The sequence below is a fragment of the Staurois parvus genome, unplaced genomic scaffold (assembly GCF_062004578.1).
Source record: "Staurois parvus isolate SC_StPar_1 unplaced genomic scaffold, SC_StPar_1.0 ptg000171l, whole genome shotgun sequence".
Lineage (NCBI taxonomy): Eukaryota > Metazoa > Chordata > Amphibia > Anura > Ranidae > Staurois > Staurois parvus.
The window spans coordinates 1,640,586-1,653,603 of NW_028317967.1; the positions used below are offsets into that span (position 1 = coordinate 1,640,586).

At 45.4% G+C, this 13,018-nt stretch overlaps 1 protein-coding gene across 2 annotated transcripts in view; it reads left to right on the forward strand.

The window, feature by feature from the left end:
• Positions 1-2,949: 2,949 nt before the first annotated feature.
• Positions 2,950-13,018, forward strand: part of PCNX4 (pecanex 4) — a 150,477-nt gene continuing 140,408 nt past the window's right edge. Inside the window, exon 1 of one of the 2 annotated variants that reach the window (XM_089676543.1) lies at positions 2,950-3,048. The gene's annotated coding sequence lies outside the window, so the exon portion shown is untranslated. Of the gene's footprint in view, positions 3,049-7,495; positions 7,628-13,018 lie in introns of those variants that run through there. The other variant, XM_089676544.1, reaches the window with a different exon arrangement.

The following is a 13,018-nucleotide window of genomic DNA, read 5'->3' on the forward strand; positions in this document are numbered from 1 at the left end:
TGAATCCTGCACTCTGTACATAACACATTCCTGAATCCTGCACTCTGTACATAACACATCCCTGAATCCTGCACTCTGTACATAACGCATCCCTGAATCCTACACTCTGTACATAACGCATCCCTGAATCCTGCACTCTGTACCTAACGCATCCCTGAATCCTGCACTCTGTACATAACGCATCCCTGAATCCTGCACTCTGTACATAACACATCCCTGAATCCTGCACTCTGTACATAACACATCCCTGAATCCTGCACTCTGTACATAACACATCCCTGAATCCTACACTCTGTACATAACACATCCCTGAATCCTGCCACACTTTGTGTAACGCACTCTTCCACAGTTTATGCAAAAGCATTTGTAAAGGAAGTTTTATTTTTTTTCAATGATTGTGCTGGGGTTTGTGCCCGTGAGACTTTTGTTTGTGGCAGAGCAATCAAAGCATATTTTATAAGTACAAGAAAGTCCGGGTTTTGTTTAACCACGCCCCGTAGACCCCTCCCACTGGTCAGCATTTGGCCACACCCATTCTGCGACGTTGCGTTACACACGCTGCAGGTCACTTTCCTCCTCAAGTTCAAAAGTTGGGAGGTGTGCATCAGGGGCCTTTTATTTGCCAATAAGGACACATTGGGGTGTTTTGTCAATAAGGACACATTGGGGTGTTTTATTTGTCAATAGGGACACATTGGGGTGTTTTATTTGTCAACAAGGACACACTGGAGTATTTTATTTGTCAACAAGGACACACTGGGGTGTTTTATTTGTCAACAAGGACACACTGGGGTGTTTTATTGCCAATAGGGACACATCAGGGTGTTTTATTGCCAATAGGGACACATTGGGGTGTTTTATTTGTTAATGACACATTGGGGTGTTTTATTTAATAAGGACACATTGGGGCAGGGGCGGACTGACAACTCATGGGGCCCCCGGGCAATAGGGGATCATGGGGCCCTTGTGTCCTTGCCCAAACTCAAAAAACACTGCCCCTTAATGACGTCGGTGTGACAAAACCGGTTGGGCGTAGCCTATTTGATGTGGACGTTCGAGAGCCTTGCTGGTCTGTGCTGTATGGGAGAGATCTGCGGTGAGCGTTAACTGTATCTCAACCCTTTTTTGCGACTGAAGCTGGTGTCTGTTGAACACCTTGTTTTGTACTGCATGCTCTCATGGAGGTATGAGAAAGTGGAGAAGTTCATCATAAGAGCTTGGGCTGCAAAGTTTTTTGGCTGTGATTATTATCTGGAAGTATCTGAAACATCACCATATCTATTTGGACATCGGGTTCATTGCTCCCAGAGCACAAGCGCTGTTGCTGGTTTATAATCTGACCAGCCATTAGCTCTGCCGGCAATATGCGAGTGACAGACCAATCAAATCCCCCTGATGAAGCCACGTGACCAGTGGCGTAACGCGTAGGGGTGGGACTGTTAGCGTCACTCGGAGGGAGTCAGTCCGTTTGCCGGACCACGAGTACACAGCTCCGGCAGTCAGCGGCAGTTTGGGATCGGATTTGTACTACCACTATCCGTACACATGTGAGTGCCATATCCTAAAGCAAATAAAGTTAATCCTTTTAAAAACGATAAAGCACCATGTTGAGATCTTTTTTGTATGTGGAGAACCGTATGGAGATGAAAATATAGAGGAATAGCACACTCTGGAGAGGAGATTCATTCCATAGCATATGTCGTATACCATGGATATCTTAAAACAGGAGTTCCAAACAAGCAGGTTCCAAAGGAGGTGAACCGCAAGCTTATATAGCCTAATTGCAGGCTTCATATGAGGTGAGCGCACATCTTCACTTGAGGGAGGATTCACAAGCAGTCACCGATTTCATAATCATTGAAGATTTTTCAGCACAAAGTCACTTTTTTGGGACATTATTTTATTTTTACTTTTATTTTTTATATTTTATTTATTTATTTTTCATTTTATATTTGTCTGTTCACCATTTTTATTTTTTATTTTTCTATGCACATGGTTTATCTGAGTGTATTCAGAGTATAAGAATATTAGAATTTATGTTTATTCATACACATCATTCTTAATTATTGAAAAAAAAGCTTTTTGATTAAGTGATTTAAATAATAATATATTGATTGAAGGTTTGGGAGCGCAACACTATATATACTTTTATACAGGGGCGGACTGACAACTCATGGGGCCCCCGGGCAATAGGGGATCATGGGGCCCTTGTGTCCTTGCCCAAACTCAAAAAAGCCTATGAAAACGGTACCAGGAGCATCTCATGGGGCCCCCTACTGACCCCGGGCCCTCGGACAGTGCCTGAGTATCCAAATGGTCAGTCCGCCTCTGCATTGGGGTGTTTTATTTGTTAATAACACAATGGGGTGTTCTGTCAATAAGGACACATTGGGGTGTTTTATTTGTTGATAAGGACACATTGGGGTGTTTTATTTAATAACACATTGGGGTGTTTTATTTAATAACACATTGGGGTGTTTTGTTAATAAGGACACATTGGGGTGTTTTATTTGTCGATAAGGACACATTGGGGTGTTTTATTTGTCGATAAGGACACATTGGGGTGTTTTATTTGTCGATAAGGACACATTGGGGTGTTTTGTCAATAAGGACACATTGGGGTGTTTTATTTGTCGATAATGAAACATTGGGGTGTTTTGTCGATAAGGAAACATTGGGGTGTTTTATTTGTCGATAAGGAAACATTGGGGTGTTTTATTTGTCGATAAGGACACATTGGGGTGTTTTATTTGTCGATAAGGACACATTGGGGTGTTTTGTCAATAAGGACACATTGGGGTGTTTTATTTGTCAATAGGAACATATTTGGGGCCTTTTAATTGACAATCCCCCACACTGGCTCTCCTGATCCCCCACCCAGGCCTGTACACGGCTCCCTCCATTGTGTGTCATGGAGCCCGGGCACAGCTCTGCTCGTGCCCGCGGCGGGAGCGCGCCCGTGCTGAGATGGGGGATCGGGAGGAGGAAGGTGAAGAGCGGATGGATCCCGTGTGCGGTGTACCGGGCCTGAGCGGCGGAGGGGGGCGGGTGAGTGCAGCACGGGGGAGGGGAATTGGGGGGGCGGTGACCGGGCCTCCATCACTACCGTGCTTTAACCCTTCACCTGCAGCCTAGGCACCCTGGGGTGGGCACGGGGGGAGTCCAGCAATTTGTGTCAGCCCCGTCATCCTCCGCTCCCAGATACCTCCACAGGCCGGCCATGGCTCCTGAGCTGGGCCCTTTGTTTATATGAACTGCAGCTGTCCTGGATTTCCAGGGACAGTCCCACATTCTGTACAATGTCCCCCAGGGACTGCCCATTATAAAGAGACCCTGTCACCGATATTTAAAAAAACAAAACTTTACTGCAGTATGATTATAAAGCCCAAATGTAAGCTGACCCTTGCCATGAAAATGTTCAATAAAGAGTGTGTGATAGGGACGAGCTCCGACGCCGCGTGACTCCTCTCTGTCCCAACTACCACTTCACAGTGTATGGTAGAGACGAGCTCCGACGTCCCCCGACTCCTCTCCGTCCCAACTTCCACTTCACAGTGTGCGATAGAGACGAGCTCCAACATCCCTCAACTCCTCTCCGTCCCAACTTCCACTTCACAGTGTGCGATAGAGACGAGCTCCAACATCCCTCAACTCCTCTCCGTCCCAACTTCCACTTCACAGTGTGCGATAGAGACGAGCTCCAACATCCCCCGACTCCTCTCCGTCCCAACTTCCACTTCACAGTGTGCGATAGAGACGAGCTCCAACATCCCCCGACTCCTCTCCGTCCCAACTTCCACTTCACAGTGTGCGATAGAGACGAGCTCCAACATCCCCCGACTCCTCTCCGTCCCAACTTCCACTTCACAGTGTGCGATAGAGACGAGCTCCAACATCCCCCGACTCCTCTCCGTCCCAACTTCCACTTCACAGTGTACGATAGAGACTATCTCCGACGTCCCAACTTCCACTTCACAGTGTACAATAGAGACGAGCTCCGACGCCCCGTGATTCCTCTCCGTCCCAACTTCCACTTCACAGTGTGCGAAAGAGACAAGCTCCGACGCCCCGTGACTCCTCTCCGTCCCAACTTCCACTTCACAGTGTACGATAGAGACGATCTCCGACGCCCCGTGAGTCCTCTCGTCCCAACTTCCACTTCACAGTGTGCGATAGAGACGAGCTCTGACGCCCCCCGACTCCTCTCCATCCCAACTTCTGCTTTACAGTGTGCGATAGAGACGAGCTCTGACGCCCCCAACTCCTCTCCATCCCAACTTCCGCTTTACAGTGTGCGATTGAGACGAGCTCCGACGCCCCCCAACTCCTCTCCATCCCAACTTCCACTTCCCAGTGTGCAATAGAGACGAGCTCCGACGTCCCCCGACTCCTCTCCATCCCAACTTTGACTTCCCAGTGTGTGATAGAGACGAGCTCCGACGTCTCCCGACTCCTCTCCGTCCCAACTTCCACTTCACACTCTTGTTAAGGCGGTATTTAACCAAAAGCAATCCTCTATTATATCAAAGCTTAGATGTGATGGCTGCATTCGTTTTCTCTTTAGACTTTCTTTCCTTTATTTTCACCTGATGATCTGGCCAGTAAGTCCGTTGTTTTTCAACAGAGCAAGCAGGTGTCTTCCAGATGTATCAGTTACAGCAGGGGTGGGCAACTGTGGCCCTCCAGCTGCTGTTGAACTACATGTCCCATGAAGCACTGCAAGACTGACAGTTTAAATAATGACTCCCAGAGGCATAAGAATGGTGGGACTTGTAGTTCTGCAACAGTTGGAGGGCCACAGGGATGAGACAAACTATTTCCCACTGGCAGGGGTGCTTACAATGGTCAGCTTGTTTATGGAAAACCTTTATTCCAAAAGGAAAAAAGAATGTTTGCTGGAAGTGCTTAGAAAGCCGGAGTTTGGTCTCAATTTGTTAGTGTATTTAAACCTGCTAGTCCATCTAACACTCCCCCCTCCCCACAGACCGACAGTGTTGCTGTTCAATTTGTTAGTGTATTTAAACCTGCTAGTCCATCTAACACTCCCCCCTCCCCACAGACTGACAATGTTGCTGTTCAAAGGGGTCTCTGCTGCTCCGTCATCCAGAACAGAGGCACTCTAATACAGCAAGTATAGTAGAAAACTAATGCAGCCACCATATCTAATGATTGGCAAGCTGGAATATATTACATTTTTGGTTTTCAGTTGAAAGTGGTATTAAGGGTTGAGCTTTAACCAATAGCCATTTGGTGGCCGGGAAAAGGCTGTAGATTTCCGGGTGGACGCCATATTGCGTCCTCCCGCACATGCGCAGTTTTCGCGCTTGCAGAGCCGCGCAGCGGCGTGATCTGTCACCGGCCGTGTACCTCGGACACGGCCGATGACAGATCTGAGTACCGGCCCCCGTTGCCGGTACCATGTGACCTGCTGTGACCAATCACAGCAGGTCACATGACAGTTGTATACAATGGATGGCTTCATTCATGCCATCCATTGTGTACTAGTGTCTAGCTGTGAATGGTCACAGCGATCACATGCACATGTCATGTGATTATCTGTGGCCAAATCACAACAGCTAAGCACAAAAAAAACCCCTGAATGAATCGATGTCATTCAGGTAAATGCTTGCTTATAGCAAAGTAATCTCATATGGGTACAGTGTTGCGTGACGGCGCAATTGTCATTCAAAGTGCGACAACGCTGAAAGATGAAAATTGGCCTGGGCAGGAAGAGGGGGAAAGTGCCCGATAGACAAGTAGTTAAAGTGTTACTAAACCCCGGACCCTGCATTCACTATATCTGGGCTCCCACAGTACACAGAACATGGAAATGCAATTATTTTAGTAAATATAAACTGCTAAATACCTTTTCTTATCAGCAGTTGAAGCAGTCTTGTGACTTCTATCAGTGTTCAGCAGAGCACTTGTAGGAGGAGTTTTCAGTCTCCTGTAGGAGGATGCAGGACCCCTGACCTCTGTCTGTACAGTGCTGATTGGCCCTGTGCTGATCCCAAGCAAAAAAAAAAAGCTCTAGCTGTGAGCAGGCAGGTAAGTGTAACTTATTCAGCATAGGGTGACAAAGCTACAGTGTGAATTTGCTGCAGAACAAACAGTGTCGTTATCCTGGTAAAGAAGACTGACACATGTCAGGTCTACTGGCAGGATCAACAGATGATAAAAGAACATTACTGGGGAGACTAGAGAGAAAACAGAAACTGCTGTGCTAATGCTTTTGACACACTGCATCATGGATGTTGATTTTGTGCTGGTACCAATGGACCAGAAATGTGCAAGACAGAGGAGTTGGTTGTCTGCTGCTCAGAGCCTCTGTCCCTTATCTGTAGCATTAGGTATGGAGTAGTAGGGAATCAAAGGGTATGTCAGATCTATAGGGGGATTGTTACAGGTTAGTAACAGTTACAGCAGAGTGGCCAGGCAGACCTATAGTCACACTCCGATATGAGATGGTACAGGCATTAGTGATGTGCAAATCATATCACACGACGCCCGGGACATGCACTTCCAGGTGCCAAGCAGGTGGTTTTCTTTTTGCATTTAGCACTGCTGTGGCAAGCTGCCTCTTTAGCCTGGGTTCACGTAAAATGACAGCGGAGTCTGAAATAAACAGTGCGCAGAAGTCACCAACTGTCTGCAGAGTCAATAGCTAAAGACCTCCAACCTTCATGTGGCCTTCGGATTAGCACAACCGTGTGTAGCGAGCTTCATGAAATGGGTTTCCATGGCCGAGCAGTTGCATCCAAGTCTTACATCAATAAGTGCAATGCAAAGCGTCAGATGGTGTAAAGCACGCTACCACTGGACTCTAGAGCAGTGGAGAAGTGTTGTCTGGAGTGACAAATCACGCTTCTTTGTCTGGCAATCCGATGCACAGGTCTGGGTTTGGCAGTTGCCAGGAGAACAGTACTTGCCTGACTACATTATGCCAAGTGTAAAGTTTGGTGAAGGGGGGATTATGGTGTGGGGTTGTTTTTCAGGGGTTGGGCTTGGCCCCTTAGTTCCAGTGAAGGGAACTCTTAAGGAGTCAACATATCAAGACATTTTAGACAGTTTCATGCTCCCAACTTTGTGGGAACAGTTTGGGGATGGCCCCTTCCTGTTCCAACATGACTGCACACCAGTGCACAAAGCAAGGTCCATAAAGACATGGATGAGCGAGTTTGGGGTGGAGGAACTTGACTGGCCTGCACTGAGTCCTGACCTCAACCCCATAGAACACCTTCGGGATGAATTAGAGCTAAGACTGTAAGCCAGGCCTTCTCGTCCTTCTTGTCCGACATTAGTGCCTGACCTCACAAATGCACTTCTGGAAGAATGGTCAGACATTCCCATAGACACTCCTAAACCTTGTGGACAGCCTTCCCAGAAGAGCAGTAGTACTGAGCCCCCGTGTGTTTCTGTATGCGAGGGTGACCTGAAGGAATAAAGTGTTTTTGTTCTTTTTTCTCATAGGGGTCGGCGTCTTATTTACTCGCTCAGCAGATGCGCTTAGAGCCCACCACTCCCTTTTCCTGATGAGAACCCAATCAGTGCTTGTCACATACACTACAAGGTCTCTCCCCTCCCTGCTAGTCCCTGAGTGCAGTGTGAAGACAAGACAAGCAGGGAGGTGAGTAGGAGATAAACGGTGCAATGTGAAAAAAAGTGAAAGTTGAAGTCTCCATAGAGCCTCTTTTGTTTTTAAAAGGCCCAGACATTCCTAAAAGCACCTCAGATTTAAATACAGTTTTGGTAAAATTATTTTTATCAAGGCAAGTAGATTGAGCCGCCAATTTAGTCCCTTGGACAAGTAGTTTTTTAAATAAATGTTCACACCCCTGATTAGAGCAGCATCAACGTTCTGGGGGGGCCATAAGTGGGACTCTCAACATCACTAAAAGGCCACACATAAAATTCAGTAAATATTTTGTGTCATGGAAAGCAGATACACAACAGGATATAATAAAAGGTTGATGACATGACACAGTACAGGATACCATAATAGAAGGACAGAGACTGTGGATATAATGCAAGAGATGGTCAGAGAATGTGGGCATGAAACGAGATGGTCAGAGATTGCAAGGACGATACAAGAAATGATCGGAGACTGCAGGTACAGTACAAGAGATGGTCAGAGACTGCAGACAGGATACAAGAGATGTTCAGAGACTGTAGATACAATACAAGAGAAGGTCATAGACTGTGGATACAATACAAGAGATGGTCGTAGACTTTGGACTTGGTACAGGAGATGGTCTACGGACATGGTATAAGAGATGGTCATAGACTGCGGACACGATACAAGAGATGATCAGAGACTGTGGACATGATACAAGATATGATCAGAGACTGCAGACCTGATACAAGATATGATCAGATACTGGGGACATGATACAAGAGATGGTCAGAGACTGCGCACATGATACTAAAGATGGTCAGTGACTGCGGACATGATACAGGAGATGGTCAGTTACAGCATACATGCTGAAGAATGCTGTGAGAGACTGAACCTGCTATAGGAGTTGTTGGACACTGGGGACATATTACTTGAGACTGCTAGAAATCACTGCTACGACAGGGCAATAAAGAAACTCAGATTAGAATCTGCAGGGGCACCAAGGGTTGCCGACTTCACTTTGAGGAAGTCGGATATGACGAAACGTGTCAGGGCGGTACTGTGTGGCAACCAGAAGTGACGAGAACGAAACCGGAAGTGACACGATCGGCGCCATTTTGTGAGACTCGGCGGTGGTGAGAGCACTGCAGGGACCCACATAGCATTTTTGCTTGGTTTTATCTGCAGCATTTTTTAGCTTGAATTTCATTTATTGCTTGTAAGTGGCTATCTTCCAAATCAGCCAATGTGATTGTCTGGATTTTTTTTCTCATTTGGTCTCTCATAGTTGAGGTCTACCTATGATGCCAATTACAGGCCTCTCTCATCTTTTTAAGTGGGAGAACTTGCACAATTGGTGGCTGACTAAATACTTTTTTGCCCCACTGTATCATTGAATCACTAATAAATAGTAACCTAAAAGCCAGTAATAAAATCTAGTTCTATCTAAGATGAAAAAATCGGGCCTTTTATACACTATATAGCCAAGTGCTTGTGGACATCTGACCATCACACTGACTATGCGTTCAAGTGGACACCCCTCCAATATTATTACTCTGCCTTGTGGAACAATTTGGGGAAGACCCTTTTCTGTTCCATTATGACTGTGCTCCTGTGTGTATATATATACATATCCATATAAATGTTATGAGTTTGGTGGCCTTCACATGGCCCTGACTAACTTTACTGAGCACCTTTGGGATGAATTGGGATGCCGATTGTGATCCAGGTCTTATCTAACATCAGTGCTTGGTCTCACAAATACTCCTTTGGCAGCATGGGCATTCATTTCCATGGACACACTCCATCTTTTGAAAAGTCTTCCTAGAAGAGTGGAGGCTGGTGTAACTACAAATGGGGGGCCAACTCCATACTAATGTCTGTGATCTTGTAATGGTCACAATCGGCCTTCTAACAGTGCTGCTACAGTCCCTGGGAGGCCCTCTTCTGATTCTGATGGTCTGAAAGGCTCATGCATTTTGCGAGGCAGAAGGGGTTGTGTTTTCTCTCCCTAATACCCCTGGAGGGCAGGGCTGTCCACTTGCTAATTATGACAAGTGAGGTATAATGTTTCCTTCTTGTGTGTACTGCCTACCAATTATGTAAATACTGTTTGACCATGATGTGTTAGCAAGCTAATGTTCTTTTTTTTTATAATAAGTTATTACAGTGTATATAAAGGCAAACTTTTTTTTAGTTTTGCATAAAGTTAGGACACTTTAGATGCTCTGTCAAGTGTTTATTACTGTCCCTGCTGGGGAGATGTCACCACTGTCTCTCTGACTACTGTCACAGAGACAGAAATTGTGGACACATCCAAAGAGGTAAAAGGAAATCTTCTAGTGAGGACACTACTTCTGATTTCATAGAAGAGTTCCTCTTACCTTGAGAACATTTGCTCTTGCTACCTGTTGCATCTTCAGGACAGGAAGTGAAGGGAAATCCCCCCAACAGAGAACAAACATTAAATCAACCTTTTATAATTCTTCTCTGCTTTATGCAAAATGATAAACAGTTTTAGCTCTACATGCACTTTAATCAAGGGGAGTGTTAAAAAAAATTAAGAAAAGAAAGAAGGAACAAATACTGGTCTGTTGTGTAAAATGACCAATTAGATTCCCTTTCCGGATTCCCAAAGAGTAAAAGGTGGATCCTAAGTGGTCATATGGGCAGCAATTCAACATTGTTCCTTGTTTCTGTTCTCCAATTTTAGCTACCAGTGTAGTAATTTTCTTGTAATGCAGAAATACATTTGTGAATTGAACATTTCATCTCTATGCATACCTGGAACTTATTTGAAAAAAACTGTTCATTAAAGTGGTTGTAAACCTCAGACATGAAATATGAACAAAGCAAATCCCTGTACAGTGTGTACTTGTCTCAGTCCAGAGTACTAAGTGTCATTTATGTCTGCTGCTTCGTTCTTCTGATATTAGCATGGATCACTTCTGACACCAAAAATAAAATGGTGATAGGGGAGGGTGCTCCAGCAGATGGACAGCCTGAGCTCTGTTCCTGCGAGCTGTGTGGAGGGGGTGTGTCTTTTTCCTTCAATCACTAAACTGTGCAGTGTGTAACTTCAGCTCTCCATCCTCTTTTTTTCTGAGCTCTTAGACAAGCTGTGTAAGTTCTGGCCTTTGAATGAAGAGAAGTCTGCAGATAGACAGGTACAACCTATGTAGGAGGATTTTTTTTTTATCACTTGAAGTCAGTCACTTCACTGGATATATGTAAGAGTATACAACCACTTTAAGTCCTGTGTTGACAGGCTTTTGTTTGTTACAAACGGGTTTGGCATTCCCACTGTTGTGCCTTGTTATACAGAAGTCCCCCTGCCTGTCATCCGGAAGCGCGATAATTCTTGATTTTACTCAGCTATGGTACACGCATTGGATGTGGATCATGTTGAGGTTCCCAGACAATATTGGCATACTGTCTACCCTGCTGTTTCCTCTACATACTCTTGAATGGCAGACATACAAGTAATCTGTTGGAATGTGAGTGGTTTGCACAACCCTTTGAAAAGATCTATGATTATGTCTACCCTCCGCAAGTACCAATCAGCCATCTGTGGACTTAGAGAAACCCACCTCACTAAGGAGTAGCTTACTATATTCCTGGTTGGGACCTGTGTACCACTCTACTCACATGTCCTACGCCAAGGGGGTGAGTGTTTTGGTTCACAAATCTATTGAGTTTCAAGAATATGCCTCAGTTATTGATTCAGAAGGTAGATATATTTCCTTCTCTATGGTTATTCTGAGAAGTCTTCTTTCCTTTCTATTGGACAAGCCCGATGTCCCTCTAATACTTATTGGTGATTTCAATGGGTTTCTGTGTCCCTGGCTAGACAAACATCCGTCTTCACATTACAGTGGTACCACCAGGGGCAGACTGACCATTTGGAAACTCGGGCACTGCCCAAGGGCCGGGGGTCAGTAGGAGGCCCCATGAGATGCCCCTGGTACCTTTTTCATAGGCTTTTTTGAGTTTGGGCAAGGACACAGGGGCCCCATGATTCCCTATTGCCCGGGGGCCCCATGAGTTGTCAGTCTGCCCCTGGGTACCACCCTTTCGAAACGTTTGGACGTTGGGTGGATGCATGTATGGAGACATAGACACCCACAGGAGCATCAATATTCATGCTATTTTAAATCTTGCATGTCACTATTTAGAATTGACCTATGTTTGACGAGCTCATAACACTTTTTATCTACCAAAGTTTACTATGCTAGAGGGGTCTTTGATCATTCCCCCCTGGTGGCCTGAATGACTGTCCGACCCTGCACCACATTGTCCAAAGCTCCTTGGAAATTGAATGCTTTCTTGCTAAATTTATTTACATCCCATGGGAACATACATGTCTGAATAGCGGAATATTTCGCTGTGCATGAACAACACCAGGATGTGTCGACTGTGTGGGAAGCTTTCAAATGCTTCTTGAGAGGCATGTTTATTTCTGAAATCAACAGTCAAAAATGCCACCAGGGAACAGGAATCTCAATTGGCCCTTCAGGTACAACTGAAAAAGGCCTACATCTCTGACCCCACCAAGGATACTAGGGTACTAGGGGAGTATAGCTGTCAGCTCAGGCTGTGTAAAACCAGGTCCTTGCCTCCATGGCGGAACGCGAATGCTTTTTTCAAAAGCAGGTATTCTGCTAGGAAGGGTAGCACACCGGTCACCTCTTGGCCAAAATTGCCCAAACGCAGACCTCATCCCAGACAATTGGGGCCCTTAAAACTGCCTCTGGAGCCCTAGTCAACTCACCAGAACAAATTATGGCTGAACTAGTGAACTAGTCCAGTTATATAAAAACCAGTATCAATCTAAGGTTTGCCCCTCTGAGGACTGTCTTGAACAGTACCTTAGTTCCTTAGCCCTACCTACTCTCAAGCCCTCACAAAAATGTTTCTTAGATTCTCCTATTATTTTTGAGGAGATGCAGGAAGCAACCAGCTCCTTCCCCACATATAACGCCTCCAAAGCGGATGGTTTACCTATAGAGGTTTACAAGAAATATACTGATGTTATTCTTCCATACCTGCTCAAAGTATTCAATACCACCTTGGATATGAGGAGTCTACTCCCCTTCCATATCTGTAGCCCATATTATCCTCCTTTTGAAACCTGAAAAAAACCCCACAGACCCGGGTTCTTACAGGCCTATATCACTACTGTAAGCGGATGTCAAAATCTTGGCCAAGGTTTTAGCTAATATATTGAACAAGGTAATCTCTAGCATTGTCCATCCAGATCATTCAGGCTTTATACCACAAAAATCGACGGCAATTAATTTGCGACATCTCTAAAATAATATGCAGACTATAGCCAATAACACTGGAGACTGCTCACTGCTGTCATTAGATAACAGTCATGTTATCATTAGGCGCCAACAATATGGT